We start from the raw sequence: 18,785 nt of genomic DNA on the forward strand, positions 1-18,785 counted from the left end.
TGTTATTTTATTATGTTAAATTTTTTTATATAACAAAAATTTGTGCCATGTATATTTAATTTACATCTTATTCTAGATATGGTGCCAATTTTTCTTCTCTAAATTATATCATTTTCTTTGTCTTATTCGATCTTGTTTTCTCCTTCTCTTCACATATGCCCTCAACAATGGCAGCCATAATGAGTTCCTCAGTTTTTGGTTCTACAGGCCTCAACGTCGCTGCAGGTTTATTTCCTGCATATGGTGTCTTTCTTTTTTTTCACTCCTGTTGCTCCGCCCTCTTAATAAGTTCAAGCTGCACCATGCTTCATCTGGTTCTTCATGTCCCTACCCCTATGCTTCTTATGCTGTTGTGCTTTGGCCTCTAACAATCCCTCGCTCACCTCTTCATCGTCTGGTGCTTCTTTATGCAAGATCTCATAGTCTTGTATTGAAGCTTCCCATTTTTCCAACTATATCACCAAAATAAACATCAGATTAAGTAGAAATTCTTCATTATATAAGATTTGTGATAAACCCATAAATCTTATGGCAAAAAATTAGGATTTCTTGGTTAAGCAATTATGTTTGGTTATTGATGATCTGCAGCTAAATTTTAGCGATTAAAGGAGCATAATATGATAGCTAAAAATTACAGCATTATAATTATAATTTTTGGATCCTTTTTTAAGTAATTAAGAGTCCAAAATCTAAAATTTGAAATTGAAATTTTCTAGATATTGATATTTTGTATTATATGTAATAGTGACCTTAGCGTAGCAATCTGCTCTCCTTAATCTAGCCTTGGAGTAATTAGGGCGCACATTGAGAGCAACATTGCAGTCCTCCACAGCTTTTTCATACTGGCCAAGCTTAGACCGGCAGGCGGCTCTGTTGCATAATAAAACCGAGTTGTAAGGATCATGTTCAAGTCCTTCACCATATGCATTTGATGCTTCATAGAATTTTGCTGCCTTGAAAAGCTGATTTCCTGTTGATCGAGCTGCCGCCAGAGCTCTCGCCTTCCTCATTACCATGTTTGCTTGTTTATTGTTTGAATCAAGCCTCGTTGCTCGTTGAGCCGCAGCCAATGCATCATCAAATCTGCCAATGTTCAACCATTATTATCAGCCTCTCATATATTAACATATATATAAATTGGGAAATTCTTGTCCATCATGGACTCAAGATACAATCATGTGAAACCAATATATTTAATAAGTGAGTCTCACCATATATCTTGTGTCTTGGTCTACCAGAGACTGGGTCTATGCCAGAAAAATCCATATAAACATATATATAATGGCTTATCTCAAAACTTGAATCCCACCCACAATGCTCAACAACATAATCAAGGGATTGAGGCATTGAGCTATTCATAACAGGAAATTTTCAACATATATATTATTTTTCTTTGAGAAATTATTAAGCCATTTACATAAAGAGATTAGAAAGTTGAATGTTTAAACCCTTCTAGAGCTGAAGTAAAAAATAAATCAACCCATGTCAATCATTTGGGAATATTTAGGCAAGTTGATGACTGGTGGGTAGGGGTTCACATTTTACATAGCCTTGACTTTGGTTCCACTTTTTCTAGCAAGAATTTAGCCTTTTGAGTTGTTCCCCAACACAATACTCCCTGTAGTGCAATTATAGTTTACACATGACTGAAAATTGTTTCACTAACCTGCCGACAGCCATGTCGACCTGTGTTAGTACCATTAACAAATTTGCATTACAAATAGGGCCAAAATATTTGGTACATTCATCATCTTGGAAATTTGGACCCTTTGTCAATGCTTCGTCTGCTTCTTGGTGCCTATGTAGCTTTATCAGGGCCTCTGCTTGCAATGCATACATCGTTTCAGTGCATAACAAAAGTGACCCATGTTAGTCTCAGGGTAAACAATAACATATGGAGAATGTTACAAGATATTTGATAAATTTAGTGCCTTACTGGAGGTGCCGAATCTGCACCAGAAGAAATGGCAGCCTGTGTCTCCTTGATCAAGGTGTTCCAGTCTCGTTGTCTTCGAGCCTCGGTGCACTTGTTGAGATGGACCTGAAGACCTTTAGCTTTGGCAATCTCTACGTCATCAGCTTCTGGTCCTGAATGTTTTTAGTGATATATAGCTTTCTCTCCATCCCCTAATCTATACAAGGTAGATGCAAAAAATGTCTAGGAAATTAGCATGGTCGGCCATGAATTACTTGTCATAGAACACTAACATGACAATAACTTATAATTATCACCTGAGATACAAATTTGCTAAACGATGGTGAGCTCTATGATAATGAGGTTCAATTCGAATGGCTTCTCTGCACTCGAAAACTGCCTCAAGAAGTCTACCTAGAGCTGTCAATGCCGCACTTTTATTACTTCGATAAGAAGCTTTATTGGGATCGATGGAGATTGCTGCATCATAAAAAGCCAATGCCTCTGCAAAATTCCCATTCTTATAATCTTCATTGCCCATAATTTTCAATTGTTCAGGATCCATTCTAGTAGAGAGAGCCCTGCATAAGGAACCTCCAGGCTGCTCTGCACTTGGTTTCTAATCTTCAAATGGTTTCTCCACTACATTTTCCATCACGCTATTTGGGTATTTCCCATTAGGCATTTGGTTCACTTCTCTTGCAGGCTGAGGAAGGTAATCAAGAACATTATATGAATCGTTATTTCTACCACCACCTCCCCCTGATTGCCTCACGTTACCTAAATTGCCAAAAAGCATGACATTGCTAGATGAAGCCCGGACAAGAGTGCTGTTTCCTTTAGTCTTTTGGTGATCAGCAATCATGTTTTCAAGCTCGCCGAAGATGCTAACTGCCTCCTTGCATATCTTCCTACCTCGATGAGGATAACCATAGTTTTGGTTATTAAAATGAACTTGAACAGGCGATATTTTTGTTGCTTCCTCTGGAGGTTGCGATATTTTTGTTGCTTCCTCCGCAGGTTTACTCCCATAATTTTGTTGGTGCTGTGGAGGATGGTGATGTTGTTGTTGTTGTACAGCAGGGATCTTGGGTTGATCAAGAGCTTTTGTGATAGGTTTTAGAGGACCATCTGATATGGGTGGTGAGTTATCTAAAAATGCAGCCTCATCAGAGCCACTCCTTCGCCTCTTTGGCGTCGTCGGCGTCCAGACACAGGTTTCTCCGCTCAACGTGGGAAGTGAACTAGAAGAAAGGGTTCTTCTTGGCAAAAAATGTCCCCGTCCAAAAACTGCATTGAATAGGCCGCAACTAGTTCTCTTATGAGGTGAAAAGTCTCCCATTTCTCGTTAATTCTTTTGGACGATGCAGTTGCTATGATAGGGAAGAATTGTATATTTTCATGCCAAAGAAGGCATTAAAATCTAAATACAAATACACAAACATTACTGTTTTGGGTTGACATAGAACACAATGAAATCAAAGCCTAGATGAAAATTAAACCGGAAAAAGAAAAAGAAAAAGAATTATAAGGTGGGAGAAGAGAAGTGGGGTTTGAAACTAGCCTAGCCCCATTAGATGATTTACAAGCCCTCCTGGACTGGCAACCATGAAAGAAAGTCAGAGAAATGATATTAGACCGCATAACGCTGGTGAAAGCGAGAAAGAAATTTCCTTCCAATTGGGAAAACAAATGGGAATTAACTTACACTTTTTTTTTTTTTGTGTTAATTTTTGGTATCTTGTGTGGTGATAAAAGGGAAGCAAGAGACTCGGTCTTATTTGAATCTTGGATCCCTAGATTTTTAGAAAAGAAAAGAGCTTAATTTTTTTCCTTTGCATTTGGAGAATTGGTCACTATCTATCCTCTCTCAGTCGAATATCCTTTGCAGCAAATACTAATACATAACATGAAATCAACATATAGAGAGGAGGGCACCTTGGCTTGCGGAAAATATCTAGCGCATAAGATATATATTGTAGGATCAATATATGGTGAACTCAGTTGAGATAAAAAAAAAAAATCTATACTTTTAGCATCCCACGTTTGTGCACAGTTATCTCTTTATTATTACTATCATTGTTCTACCAAACATTTCTTTTTGTCTTCCATCCTTCCATTGACTAGTTGGTGTGTGCTCTCTAATTGCATACATATATAAAGATTCAATTTTTACCCTAAAATTTAGATGTGTAACCAAAATCAACGCATAGTCACATGAAATTAATATAAATTAAGAAAATGCCATAAAAATCATGAAAATTATTAAATGTATAGAGAGTAATATCTTTTTACTCATATAAATATAAAATTTAGTTTTATAATTATATAAATATAAAAAGTTTAAGAGTATCTAAAATTTCTCCTATGCGCATGTAAGGAATTTTTTTTTTTTTTTAATTTGATTATATATGTAAAGGAGTTCAACTTGTGTCCTCCAGGCAAGGACAGACCCAATGGATGACAGAAGGTACTAACTTTAAAGATTTTAATTTTTAATTTTGAGGAATTTTTAATAAGAACATGTATTTAATAGATTTTTATTTTATTTATTCAAAAAATTTTTAGTTAATTTTTTTTACTCAATTAAAAAAAATTAATGAATCCATATGTTAATAATTTAAAAAAATTATTTTTTTTATTAACTCATATTTTAAAATTCACTTTTAAGTAATAAAAAATTTTAAAAGATTTAAATTTACAAGTAAAATCACAACACACAGGTTAGAATTTTTGTATCTGTCCAACAATAGACTCTAGTGGTTGAAAAATAGTCATTGCTCTTAAAAAAATTTTAATTTTTAATTTAGAATGGTTAAAACTAGTCAAATGCTCGTGTTCCATGCAAATAATTATAAATGTTAAATTATTTAATTGATATTTTAATATAAAATTAATTTATCTTACATTTTGATAAATGTATATCGTTAAAACTAAATATAAAGTAAAATTAGATATAAAAGATATAAACACTTTCATTAAATTAAAAATATATTACTTTTATTAGGTATTATATTATATCTCTCTTTATTTTAAAATGTTTAAAAAAAACATTTGCTTCTTAATTTTGCTCTTTTCTATATTTTAAATTTTATTTTTAATAATATACATGCTTTGATATAAACTAAAATTGTGCTCTGAATGTTTTGCATATTCTATAACAATCCATTCCTTTTAATGAAGTTTACAAATACATTCCTAAATTTAATAGGAAGTATTCATAATAATATCCAAAAATTTCATTGAAAAATTCAAAATTCTCTTAAAAAAAACTCTAGTAAATATATAAGAATTTATCTTTATTTAAACTTTAAAAAATATTTGACTTAATTCATAAAAATTAACTTAAAAATTAATATGAACTTAAAAATATTTAAAATTTTAAATAATTATATATTTAATTAAAATATTTATAAGTGACTGATAAGTAATTTATGTGTTTGGTAAAAAATAGCTTATAAGTATATTTATTATTAAAATGATAAATAAATATATTAAATAATATTTATGATAAAATTTTAAAAATTAAATTAAAATAATATACTAAAATACTTAGTTAAATTAGATTATAAGTACAAGACTTATAAGCATCAAAATGAAAAACTGAATACTTCTAATTTATTTTTTTTAACTTATAAACTCAATTTATAAGCCCAAAAATTAATATATATATAAATAGATTCTTATATTTAAAACTTATAATTAGTTAATTTTATCGAGTTAAGATAAATATTTTTTTAATATATTTATATAAATATAAAATAATACATTAAGTCAAATCAACTGCAAGAATAATTAAGAACAATTATATTTCAAAAAGTTAAAAACAATTAAAAGTCTATTTAGATAATACAGTCTAATTTTTTTTTATTTTATAATTTAAATTTTCTAAAGGCAAAGCATAGGCTTTTGATTTAGCTTTAGAAAACTAACCTTTATATATATATATATATATATATATATATATATATATATATATATATATATATATAAAGGAGTTCAACTTGTGTCTCCCAGGCAACGACAGACCCAAGGGATAACAGAAGCTACTAACTTTAAAGATTTTAATTTTTAATTTTGAGGAATTTTTCATATGAACATGTATTTAATAGATTCTCATCTCTTCAAAAAACTTTTGATTGATTTTTTTATTCAATTAAAAAAAATTATGAACACATATTTTAATAATTTAAAAAAATTATTTTTTATTGATTCATATTTTAAAATTCGCTTTTAAGTAATAAAAAATTTTAAAAGATTTAAATTTGTGAGTAAAATCACAACACACAAGTTAGAATTTTGCACATGTCCAACAATGGACTCTAGGGATTGAAAAAGAGTCATTGTCCTTAAAAAAATTAATTTTTAATTTAGAATAATTCAAACTAATCAAATTACCACGCCATGCATGAATAATTATAAATGCTAAATTATTTAATTGATATTTTAATATAAAATTAATTTTATCTTTATTAAAATCGAATATAAAGTGAAATTAGACATAGAAGATGTAAACACTTTTATTAAATTAAAATATAATACTTTTATTAGATATTACATTATATCTCTCTTTATTTTGAAATGTTTTAAAAACATTTGCTTCTTAATTTTTACTTTTTTTTATATATTTTAAGTTTTATTTTTTATTTTTATTTTTTTATTTTTATTAATGCACAAGCGTTGATATAAACTAAAGTTGCGCCCTGCACATTTTACATATTCTATACAATCCATTCGTTTTAATGAAGTTTTCAAATACATTCCTAAATTTAATAGGAAATATTCATAATAATATCCAAAAATTTCATAGAAAATTTCAAAATTCTCTTAATAAAAAAAAATAGAAACTCTTGTATATATGTAAGAATTTGTCTTTATTTAAACCTTAGAGGATATCTGACTTAAATTATGAAAATTAGTTTATAAATTAATTTAAATTTATAAATATTTAAAATTTTAAGCAGTTACATATTTGATTAAAGTGTTTCTAAGTAACTGATAATCAGTTAATGTGTTTGGTAAAAAATAGATTATAAGCATATTTATTTTTAAAATAATAAATAAGGAATAAATGAGATTTATGATAAAATTTTAAAAATTAAATAATGATAATATAGTAAAATATTTAATTAAACTATATTATAAGTAAAGGGCTTATAAGTACCAAAATAAAAAAATTAAATCCTCCTAACTTGTTTTTTTAGCTTATGAATTGAATTAATAAGCCTAAATATTATTATAAATAAATAGATTCATATATTTAAAACTTATAAGCTGGTTTGACTAGCTTATAAATTAAGATAAATATATTTTTAATATATTTATATAGATATAAAATAATCTATTCAATCAAATCAATTGAAAGAAAAATAAAAAACAATTATATTTCAAAAAATTAAGAACAATTAGAAGTCTATTTAGGTAATACAGCCTAAATTTCTTTTTTTTTTTTTAATTTTATAATTTAAATTTTCTAAAGGTAAAACATAGGGTTTTGATTTAGTTTTAGAAAATTAATTGTTTTTTTACATGTAACAAAAAGAAAACAACTCATAAAATTACAAAAAAAAAAAGGGACCAAATAAAAAAGTTTATTTTCACCTCCAAACTTTAAAAACTTTCGGTTCGATTCCGTACACATTCGTCTCTCTCAAATAGAAATCCATCTTTTTGACATACCCACTTCGGTGGAGTAAATCCCACCAACAGACATGAGAATTCAGATCCCATATTTCTGGGACAATGTTGAAACATAACCATGGTATCTCTACATATTGGAGCGTAACCGAGCAATCAATTTTTTAGGATAGTTTAGCGAAGTAAGTTCCTTTTATTTTTGTTCTGAATATTGCTTGCAATTCATTATATATAGCATTTGTCCTAATTAATAGGTAGTATAAGAAGGACAGCTTCATTAAACAAAATAGATACAATGGATGGGCACATTTTTTTAATACCAAATAGGTGTGTTATACCAATATTAAATTTTTTAATTTTAGATTAATTTTAAATTTTTAAAAAATTAGTAAAAACTTGAAATTCTAAAAAAAAGAAAAGAAAAATAGAAAAGCTGTTTAGATAGATATTATTGTGAGTTTCTCATTATTTCAACCTTTATATATTTATATAGACTTTTATTTTTATTTATTTATTATTATTTTTATTATTAATTTATTTATTATATAAATATATAGATAGATATTTTTATATTAATTAATATTCATGAATTAAAAATATTAATACGTACAATGAATATAATAATTAATATAGTTATATTTCCAATACCATAATTAATTATAGATAAATATTAATTTAAGATTATAAAATTTCAATTAGTTCAATTAAAATTAAAAAAAAATAGAAAAAATTAAAAAATTTATAAAATTAAAAAAATAAAATACTAAACAAAGAGAGAATCACTTTCTTTTTTATTTAACTTTAATGTAGATAGATAGATAAATATGGATATAGATATAAATATAAATAGATCATTAGCTTGAATATTCAAAATTCCATAGAAATTAGTTCAGTAGGTTTTAGATAGAAAGAAAATCTCAAGCAATTGATGTGGAGAGTGATACTTGAGCTCCATATTCTCAATCTCTAATGGTAAACCGTAAATTGGAAGTGGTGGAAAATAAATGCCCACAGTTTTTTTCCATAAAAATTGAAGTCCAAGTTAGTATGTTAAAAAAAAAAATTCCAAGTTATTTTTAAAATAAAAGTATAAATAAAATAGAAGAAAAAATACATATATCACATGACGTTTTTTATATTTAAATTATCAATATTAAAATTCTTAAATTTTAAATATAAAAAATATTGTTAAAATAAATTCTCAAATCTCATAAATAATTTTTGCAGTGAATAATTATATATATATATATATATATATATATATATATATATATATATATATATATATATATATATATATATATATATATATATATATATATATTATTTAAAAATAATTTTACCTTTTTTCTAATCTAATTGAAAATTTGATTAAAAACTATTATTTTTTTATATAAGAATTATTTAATACCAACAATTAGATTTATAGATAAACTAAAATCAAATAAAATTATTATTTTAATTATACCATGTGTCAAATAATTGTGAACATACATGGGCAAGTTTTTGTTAACCAAATTTTGAGTCTTTAGCTTTCATATATATATATATATATATATATATATAAACTCTCACATCTAACAAAATTTTTATGACCTTCATATTTAAATGTTGCATCGATCATTAATTGATATTTTTAATTGACTAGATTAAATAAAAAAATTTTAACTTGCTAATATTTTAATAATTTAAAAGATTATTTTTTTTAATTGCTTGAACTAAATTAAAAAAAAAATTAAAGGCCCATATTTTTTAAAATTTCTTTTAGATAATAAAAAAAATAGAAAGAATCAAACTGTAAATAAGGTACATAAGACTCTTAAGTACAAATATTGTTGTCACGACTCATATTCTGGGTCGAATCGGCACTAGGACTTAGTTCAGCATAAGGCCCCAAAGCCTATATAAGTCTAACTATTATCTAGCCCAACTATAAAGCCCATATCTAAGTCCATATTCAAGAGATTAACCGGACAGAGTCCAACCATAAACTAGACTATCTAACGGAGAGTTTTTAGCTCCCCCGACATGTGATCCCATTATATATAAATATGGGGAGCTCAGCTCACCCTCATAATCTACAATCAATCAGTTTAATTAAATGAGAGCTCAGCTCCCTCATCCAACACATATGTCTATCCCATTCAACCATACATGCATAATATTAAGTTTACAACTTCAATTAATAATTTTTTACAGTCCCAAATCAATAAAATATTTCTAACACATGTGGAGTTCTAGAGTTTAAATCAATAACATAATATAAGTATAAATACAGCGACTAGTAGACCTGTGAGGAAGAAAGCAGGAAAGTCACAAACAAAAACCCTTCTGTAGCCTGAAAAAAATAGTAAACAGGAGTTAGCATTTGTAACATCCTCACTTTAGCTAGTCCGTATAGTCTACTGTTCCGGTGACCAATATCGGTTCGGGTAGCTAGAATGTTTGAAATTTTAAATAGACTAGAGTGAGGAGTTATAAAGAAACTAAATAAATCAAGGAAAATTTTTAAAAACGAAATACACTAAGGTTAAACGAGCCGAAACACCAGGGATGAGTAACCCAAAGGGAAGTGACGGTGAAGGCGGTTAGCAACCCTAGACCCGGGGGAAAAATTATAAAATAATTTTTGAAACTCCAGAGAAGGGTCATTGAGGTTCCTATGGCATTAGAATGCCAAGAAAATGCTTAGAAAAAATTTTCTATCGGTACACACAATTTTGGCTCGTTAAACCAAACAGAGGGCATTTTGGTCATTTCGTTTTCAGAGATGATTTTTGGCCAACTTGTATAGTTAAATAAATAATTTATATAACATAAAATATGAATAAATATTGTTAAAAATTTAATTGAAATTAAATAGACAAGAAAAGGAGAGAAAATGAAAGAAAATGGTGTCATTAAAATTCTCCCAACCAATCCAATATTAACACATGGCATAAGTTTATTTAAAAGAGACTGAATGGGCAGAAAAATGAAGAAAAAAATCAGAACTCTCTCCACTCTTCTCCTTGCCGTCACCCATCCCTCCATAGCCAACCATGAGCAAGCTTTTTAAAGCTTGATTTTCCTAGCTTTTACCCAACTAAACCCTATATTCCTAACACAAAAAAGTGTTCTTACATCTTGGCAAGTCTTTTGGGAGCAAAAAGAAAAGAAAAAGAAGAACCCTAGCAAGTAGGAAATCTCACTCCATTAGAGGTTTGTGACCTAACCTTGGTTTTCACTTTAAATTCATGTTTAAGGACTATGAATGAGTGCAAATTATAAAGGAATTTATTAAATACCATTTGTATGCCATCCCTTAATTTCGGCAGCCTTCCCACTCCATTAGAGTTTTGTGACCTAACCTTCGTTTTCACTTTAAATTCATGTTTAAGGACTATGAATGAGTGCAAATTACAAAGGAATTTATTAAATACCATTTGTATGCCATCCCTTAATTTTAGCAGCCTTGGTTGGGGTATGATTATGATGAGTTTTATGGAGTTAAAATGGTAGTATGGCTACCCTCCATATGCATCTCTTGAGTGAAGTGATGAAATAAAAATGATAATGCATGGTTGATGATGTTTGAGTTAAGGTTTGGGATGAAAATGAGACTTTGATCATGTGATGATCAAAGTAGGTTTTAATGGTCAATTAGTGACCATTTGGTTTTGTTTGAATAAAAAATGAAGTGAATTGTGTAGTGGGATTTGAGTTTGGTGTGGCTGCCCTTGGTGACCTGCAGGACTGGGCATGAGTCTAGCAGGTTTGGGCAGCAATAACTGGAATTGTAGAGCTTCAATTGGTGCAAGACCAATTGGATATAAAACTAGACACATAATGGCACAACTTTAGTGAAGAAACCATACCTAGAAAACCAAATCAAGTTGACCAAAAGATTGCCCTAATCCGAGTGACCTGCATTCTGCCTAGGCAAAATGACCAAATGAACAGTGTTTAGTCATTTAGCCATAACTCAGTGTAGAAAGGTCCAATTGATCTGAAATTTTACCAACAACAAGCTGAGATATAGACCAACAACTTTCATGAAGAAACCTAACTCAAATTATGACCATAACATACTCAAAAAGTGACATGAAATTACTGCTCCTAATACTGTAGATTTGGTCAGTCCAGAAATTCTGGAAAAATTATAATCCAGCCAGTTGTGGTTTTTGGGCCATAACTTGAGTTACAAAACTCCAAATGGAGTGATTCAAAAAAGGAAATGCAACTAGACAAACTAAGGAATAACTTTCATGTTGATCATTTTGCCAAATTTCCACTGAAAAAATGACTAATGGAACAGTAAACACAAAGCTTGAAAACTGAAAATTCTATCCAATTAACATTAAGCTTAGAAATGGTATTGACAACCAATACCAACAATTTTAGAATGCAAAATGTAGTATGTTGGGAGTATTAAAACCAATGTACTTATTGTCCATGTAAAAGTTAACATTTTGTTAACTAATGAATTGAATAGTAACACCAAAACTTGAAATTCAAGAATTGTGAAACTTAAAAGTGTAATATGCCCTTGTATACCTAGCAAAATTGGTTTGGATAGGTTGGCATGCCAAAAGAGTTCTGTTAGCAGTACTGCATATGGCTTCATGCAATTCTGTGTTTCATGGCCTCCCATGCCATTCTGTGACATAATAGCCTTTGGCTTTGTTATTTGAGTTGTTATACTCAGGTTTTATCCTTGATAATTATTACTGTTTATTAGTTATTCTGTTGCACACCGGGAGACACAATGTGACCGATGGTGTGATGGTCCGAGGTACTTAGTACCCAGTGTCAGTTTAACCATTTATCTAGTCCAGTCAACTAGTATGGGTTACTCGGGTAATGATAATAAACCTTACCAAATTTTGATCGAATAATACTGCAATAAATATTAGAAATTAAGTCTATCCAAAAATGTAATCATACATTCTGCATATTTATTTTATTTTATTTTATTTTATTTCATTTTATATTGTCACCACTAAACAGAATTGCTTAGCGCGTCGCTTTTGCCACGCGCAGGTACTGGAGACCTAGCTGGGGAGCCCAGCAGACATCAGACCTGGTGAACTTTCAAACCTGCATCCGAAGTCCAGAGTCACCTCACATTTGCAGTGCACTTGGTAGGACATTAGGACTTTGGGTAGTATTTTGTATTTTGCATTTTGTATTAGTTTTGGATTGTAACTATAAACTCTTGAAATTATTTGATAATGTAAATATGTGAAATTTCATGTTCTTGAAATTTTCTGTATATTATGTTGAAAAATAAAATGTTGAGAAATATTTATGAATGTGCTTCCAGTGATGGTGTGAACAGAAAAGAAAATTTTCTGAAAATAGTATTGAGATTTTGAGATTGAGTTGAGGTATGTGTGTATAATGGAGTCTGGATTTGGAAATTATATTGGAAGTGTTTTTAACAGATTCAGAAGAACTGTTTTTCCAATTTATAGCCGGCATTCTGCCGGATTTTCTATAAAAATTGTAGAAAAATTCAGATTTATTAAAAATTATAAATAAATAAATTAAAATGGATAAATTGTAATGGAAATATGAATTGGTGCTCCGGCACACTGAGTGGCATACCTTGCTCAGCTACACTGTAGACGGGTAAGGGGTGTCACAGCATTTGACTCATAAAGTAAGATATTAATTTTACATACAATTTCTATAACTATCTAAGTCTAGTGCATCCCTAAGAATGAAATATATCATCTTCACACAATTCAAACAAGTCAAGTCATAATCAGACCAAAGGCAATCTGGAGCACTCACACACCCATGTGTCAAATCCATACTCACACACACACACATATATATATATATATGGGAGCTTATCCCCAATACAGTTTTCTTAGTTCCAACTTCTGCCAACGATATCAACTCAAAGCCAAACTTTCTCTTAATATCCAAATGCGGGGGCTAGCGAGATCAACTTGAACCATGCCTACCCCAACTTATCCATAATAAGGATTGAGCCCTAGTAAATTTAGCTCCAACTGCGTCTACCCGTCCTACCCATATCTATATACACACCACATACACACCAACTCACACACGTGGCTCCTAATTGCCACAAAGCAATAACCACAGCAATGTCATTAAATACAAATGCAATACAAGGCATGCCTAGCAAATAGCTACGTACATATATCTATAAGTGATGCATGAACGTGCCTTGAATACATAATAATATTGAAATTACAAGTAAAATTAATATCTACTCACAGTACTTCACAAAGTCACTGCGGTGGCTGGGCAAAGGAGGAAGGCTGGCCTAACTCACCTAAACAATTGCATTACAAATTTATCAATATTTACTTAAAGCAAAACTTTAAAGAATCAAAGGACATCCTAAGTTTTACCGAAAATTTGACAGAGTTTCTCTTATACCTAGAGCCTACTTAACCTGCAAAATGATCCAAATAATACTTTTAAATCACATCTCCCATATCCATATCTCATCAATATCATATGGCTCCTTTTGGGCTCTCCAAAATAGGCAATACTCACAAAATTGAAAACTTAAGTTTTAGTCTTTAAAACTAATATTTTATTAAAAAAAATCCTTCAAACGAGCTCTAAAATTTCTAAAATTTTGCCCCGCGGTCCTTAACAATATTACAAAGCTAATGCAAAGGGAATTGAAATTTTCTAGCTACCCACGAATATTTTACAGATTTTTATTCTAAATCCGACACTAGTTAATTAAAGAAACTTAGAGTTCAGGTTTTATCTACACCAATTCTGACACTTGGAACGTGTTCGAGATGTCTCAAAATGGTAGGATAGACTATAAGTTTGACCCAATTCTGAAGCAACTCCGACAACTTATCTGTGTGACCCAAAATTGTAGATCCGGGTGATGGTCGAATTTCCATAAAATGAAGGTACCTTTGCGAAGCCCACAACACTAGGGGTTAGAATAAAATTATTACAAAATTAAATGAAGCTTGAAAAAACACTGTGAAGTCCATTGGACCCATCGAATTTTTGATGTTAGAAAATTTTGAAATTTATATTGTCGTGGGGGTTTGAGAAACCTTGGGGTTTAAAATGTTAGTTTTAGGGACTAAAATGTAATTTTTTTAGTTTTTTTAGTATTACCTGAAGGAACGGAAGCGTGAAAAACACAAGTTTATACCATTGAATTTAAAAATTTTCATCTAGGGTCACATGCATCATGCAAGATTTATTTTTAACTATTTGATTTCAATGATAAACAACATATTAAAACTCTTTTAATATGTTTTTGGATCTGTATTTGTCATTTAAGATTTTAAAATTAATCAGATTAATTTTAGAACCCTAGATTAAATCAAGAATGATTACATTAACCTCTTGATGCACTGCAGCGTATTTGCGTCTTTGAGATTCGTCTTCAGGACACCAAATGTTGTCCCTCTAGCTTGTCCACACCAAGAACACCTATGGCAGCCCTTGAACAGCTTCTAAAGCTTTTTCTATTAATTAGAAATTCAAGTTCTGCCTTTTAAGAGATTAGAGATGTAAACAGGACACTAGAAACAATTTCTAGTATTTTTAATTCAAGAGATTGATGGCTAATCTCTTTGAATTGATGAGAGATTAAGAGGAAGAGAGGGAGAGCTTCAAAATGGCGTGACAAAGGAGTGTGACTGCTGGTTGTGTTTTATTTTCTCATAACAACACTTATATAGCTAGGTTAACACATTAAACCCTTGCCACATGTCACCCTTTAATTAGCTCTAGGTTTAAGTAACCCAATCACATTGTGCCAAGTGTCAAACCTATATTTAATCTTAATTTTCATCATCTTACATGATTAAAAGACATTTGGCAAGCTTATGTGTAATGCTATGTGTCACCATCTCATGGTGTCACGTGTCACACGGCGAAATGACCAAAATGCCCCTGTATCTTAATTTTGAGTTCTTAACCCAAAATAATTATTTCTCTTCTTCTAATTAATTTATATCAAATATAAATTAATTAATTAATCTCTATTAATTAATTTCTCATTAATTAAATTCATATTTAAACATTTTAAATATAAATTTAACTTATACTATACATCCAATAATCTAGATTTGGTTTCAAGTCATGCTAGGGACTTTGCAATCTAATTACAAACCAAACCTATTTAATTAATCAATTAAACTCTTTAATTAATTAATTAAATCATATTTAATTATGTGATTACTTGTGTATGTGTGTGACTTACTAGGCTCATCACTAATTGGCAATTGCTATGAATATTATGTTCTCTTTTAATTCCAGTTCTTGATTAAAAAGATTTTCTCATTAGAAACTCTTTTCTGATTAAATCTATCTGTCCTGGCCAGGAACTTGAAACATCAAGAACAATTAAATGAACATAGGATTTTATCTCTATTTACTTAGAGGAACAGATTCCATCTTGATCAACACCTACCTCCATATATAACTAGTAGGAGCCAACACATGCCCATATACCCATACACAGTACAAGTATGAAAGCAGTATCAAACTCAAACTACCTATATACAAAATAACTGTGCTATCTCAGGTCTAAAGATTATATGCACTGATATGATTTATGACAAAACATTGACAAGAGTAAACTCCATGTGCTTGTCATAAGTGTCACTGGTTCGGCTTACTTATCATTTATAAGTACCTATCATGTTTGTCATATGGCATAAGACTCACCATTCCATCTTATTTATATCTCATATAAATAACTTGGAAACAAACATGAATACAATCTTTCTGGATAAGTCATGTCCTTATTATGAAGTATCCTCGATTGTGAACCTATTTATGATACTTTGTACTAGAAATAATGTCACTCATATTCTTAACAACTTAAGAATAATATTTCTAACAAAATATCAATGGAACTTTTCTATTACACATAAATAAATTATGTAAACGGAAAAGTGGAAAAACCTTTTATTAATAAAAATATGTACAAGATACATACTAAATGATATGCTCTAGGGCATACTACTAACATTACCTATTTTGGAGGGCCTAGGAGGGGTCATAAGATGTTGATGAGAAGTGGATATGGAAGATGTGATTTAGAAGTGTTATTTGGATTATTTTGCAGATTGGGTAGGTCCTAGGTATAAAGGGAACTCTACCGAATTTTCAACAAAATTTTGGATGTCCTTTGATTCTTTGAAGTTTTGCTTTAAGTAAATATTGATAAATTTGTAATGTAATTTTTTAGGTGAGCTGGGCCAGCCTTCCTCCTCCGCTCAACCGCCGCAGTGACTTGTGAAGTACTGTGAGTAGATATTGATTTTACTTATAATTTCAATATTATTATGTATTCAAGGTATGTTCATGCATCACTTATGGATATATGTACATAACTATTTGTTAGGTATGCTTTGTATTGCATTTGTATTTGATGACATTACTATGGTTACTAGGGTTTTTGTGGCAATCTAGAGTTGCGTGTGTGAGTTGGTGTATATGTGGTGTGTATATGGATATGGGTAGAACGGGTAGACGTGGCTGGAGCTTGACTCGCTGGGACTCAATCCTTATTATGGATAAGTCGGGGTAAGCATGGCTTGAGTTGATCTCACTGGCCCCCGCATTTTAATATTAAGAGAAAGTCCAGCTTTAAGTTAATCTCGCTGGCAGAGGTTGGAACTAAGAGAGCTGTATAGGGAATCAACTCCTATATATATGTGTGTGTGTGTGTGATTATGGATTTGATACACGGGTGTGTGAGTGCTCCAAATTGCCTTTGGTCTGATTATGACTTGACTTGTTTGAATTGTGTAAAGATGTTGAATGAACTTAGGGATGCACTAGACTTTGATTGTTATAGAAATTATATGTAAAATCAATATCTTACTCTATGAGTCGAACGCTCACTCCTGTTCATCATTATTTTCAGGCTACAGGAGGGCTTTTCTTTGTGACTTACCTGTTTTCTTCTTCGCAGGTCTACTAGTCGCTTTATTTATACTTATGTTATGTTATTGATTTAAGCTCTAGAACTCCGCATGTGCTAGAAATATTTTATTAATTTGGGGCTATAAAAGATTATTAATTAAGGTTGTAAACTTATTATTATGCATGTATGGTTGAATGGGATGGATATATGTGTTGGATGAGGGAGCTCAGCTCCCATTTAATTAAACTGATTGATTGTAGATTATGAGGGTAAGCTAAGCTCCTTATATTTATATATAATGGGATCACAGGTCGTGTAACATCCTCCCGGTAGCAACTCCGTACATTCTACTATTCCGGTGACCGGTGTCGGTCCGGACAGCTAGAACGTCCGGAAAAATATTTAAACTAAAGTCAGGAACCATAATTAACTCAAATATTAATAAGAAAAATTTAGTAAAAATTTTAGAAATAAAATACAACCAAGTTAAATGAGCCGGTGCCCAAGTGATGAGTAACCCAGAGGGAAGTTGCGGTTCTCGCAACTAGGAGCCCTAGACCCGAGGAAAAATTCATAAAATAATTTTTGAGACTCCAGAGAAGGGTCATTGAGGTTCCTATGGCATTAGAATGCCAAGAAAATATTTAGAAAAATTTTTCAATCGGTACAGACAATTCTGACCCGTTAAGCCAAACGGAGGGCATTTTGGTCATTTCGCCTTCAGAGACGATTTTTGGCCGACTTGTCCAGTTGAGTAAATAATTATTATGACATAAAATATGAATTAAGGGTGATGGAAAATTAATGTAAAGCTAGTAGAGAAGAAAAGAAAAGAAAAAAATCCATAAAAAGCAAATTATGACATCATTATGATGTCAATTAAAAGTTCCCACCAATTGCATTTAAACAACCATTTAACTAACTAATAAAAGAGATAAATAAAGACCAAAGAAAACAAAAAGTAAACAGCCATCTTCTTCCCAAATCCCAGCCGCACCATAGCCAAGAAACCCTCCATTTTTTCTTCTTCATTCAAGCTTAAAAATCTCTCAAACCTCACCTCAAAACCCTAAGTCACTTTCACTAAAATTTATCCTTGCACCTTGCATAACCTTTTGGCATCCAAGAAAAGGGAAGGAAGTGAAGTTTAAACTTGGAAAATTCTGCCCTACAAGAGGTTAGTGCTTATTTATGCATATATTTCTTTTATTCCATGTTAGGGACTTGAAATTAATATGAAATTGTGAATTAAATGGACTAAAACTCATGTGTATGTATACCATGGAATTCGGCTGCCTAGTGAGGGTTATGACTTTGATGGTTTAGATGGGCTTAGAGTGGATTAGAGAGGGT

General features: G+C 30.5%; 1 pseudogene; it reads right to left on the reverse strand.

Annotated features, from left to right (window-relative positions):
* Positions 1 to 213: 213 nt before the first annotated feature.
* On the reverse strand, positions 214 to 3,257 carry LOC110655254 (TPR repeat-containing thioredoxin TTL4-like; annotated as a pseudogene).
* Between the last annotated feature and the right edge of the window lie 15,528 nt (positions 3,258 to 18,785).

The sequence above is a fragment of the Hevea brasiliensis genome, chromosome 10, assembly GCF_030052815.1.
Source record: "Hevea brasiliensis isolate MT/VB/25A 57/8 chromosome 10, ASM3005281v1, whole genome shotgun sequence".
NCBI classification, from domain to species: Eukaryota; Viridiplantae; Streptophyta; class Magnoliopsida; order Malpighiales; family Euphorbiaceae; genus Hevea; species Hevea brasiliensis.